Source organism: Zonotrichia leucophrys, chromosome 1 (assembly GCF_028769735.1).
Source record: "Zonotrichia leucophrys gambelii isolate GWCS_2022_RI chromosome 1, RI_Zleu_2.0, whole genome shotgun sequence".
Taxonomy (NCBI): domain Eukaryota; kingdom Metazoa; phylum Chordata; class Aves; order Passeriformes; family Passerellidae; genus Zonotrichia; species Zonotrichia leucophrys.
In genome coordinates this window covers 82,580,209-82,581,504 of record NC_088169.1, presented here as the reverse complement: position 1 = coordinate 82,581,504, position 1,296 = coordinate 82,580,209, and positions in this window count along the sequence as shown.

The window sequence follows — 1,296 nt, the reverse complement described above, 5'->3', positions numbered from 1 at the left end:
AAAATTGTTTGCTGGACAAACTATTGAAAACACAGAATGCAGCTATTCCCTTGGATCAGCCCAAAGCCTGATGCTGAGCTCACCAAGCCAGGTGCACTGGGCTTTCTGTAAGGCTTCCAAACCAGACAAACTGCCCTGATTCATGAGACAGCATATTTGACATTAATAAATGGCTGGGGCAGTCCTCTTGTTTTCCAGCTTTGGCTTCATTCACACTGCAGCCCTTCTTCAGAAAGGATTCTTTGCAGTTTAAAGGACAACTCCGTTTTAGAATGACTCAGGCAAGTCTTCATGTCCCCAGACTTTTAAAATTCCATCTCTGTTGAAAAGTTTTCTCAGCTTTGGTGGTATGCCTGACAGTTGAGTATATTCCCAAGATCCCAGGTGGCCTTTTCTGTTTCCAGTCTCCTCCTGTCCTCTGGGAACAAAGAGAACCCAACACTGAATTTTTATCTTTTCAAACACTTCTTAGATAGCAGATTATCCAAGATAATAGATTATCTTTCTCCTCATCTAGTGTTAAACATGGCATTTATGTTCAGACTCTGTAGTCTGAACATTCCTGTGCTTTTGAGCAAGGTAATTTAGAGACTCCAGAGAACAAGGCCAGGGCTAAAGGAGGAGCTATGGAGGATTTGCCTGAAACCTGTTGACTGAAAGCTGTTGGTGTTCCCCTTTTCCAATAGTTCCAATTTTTGCTGTAAATATACTCTAGACTCTCACTCGTGGACATTAGAATAACATATCCTTGAGTCTTTTGAAACAAAATGTATTGGTTTTTATCAATTATGTTACAGCAAAGTTTTTAGAAATACTGTTGTATCTTCTTACACATTAATTGATGTGTGGTAATGCCCTGGTTCACTGTAAAACTTAGTATGAATTTGGGGATCAGAAATTATTTACTTGAGCAAACAAGATCCCTGGTCTAATCAGTCCCTGCTAATTAGGGAGGCTCTAATTAATTAGACTCCCACTAATCCACTGATTGCTCAGGGTGCTACTCCAAGTGAAAATTTTGGGAGAAGCATTTCCATGTTGTATGGATAAAGATGTGAACAGCCCAAATTAACAGCTATTGTATATTGTTAGTCAGCTTGTGTCTCCTTTCTCTCCCCTGCTAGTGAACTTACTGTGTCAGGAAACAGCTGCTGCTTTGTTGTATGGAAAACACTTTTTAGTGTCAAGCAGCATAAGTAATTTAAAATTTCATTGCTTTTCATTTGCTTTTCACTCCTTTCATAAGCAAAATATTACCTTCAACAACATTTAGGACAACATGGAATTTTTCAGTTT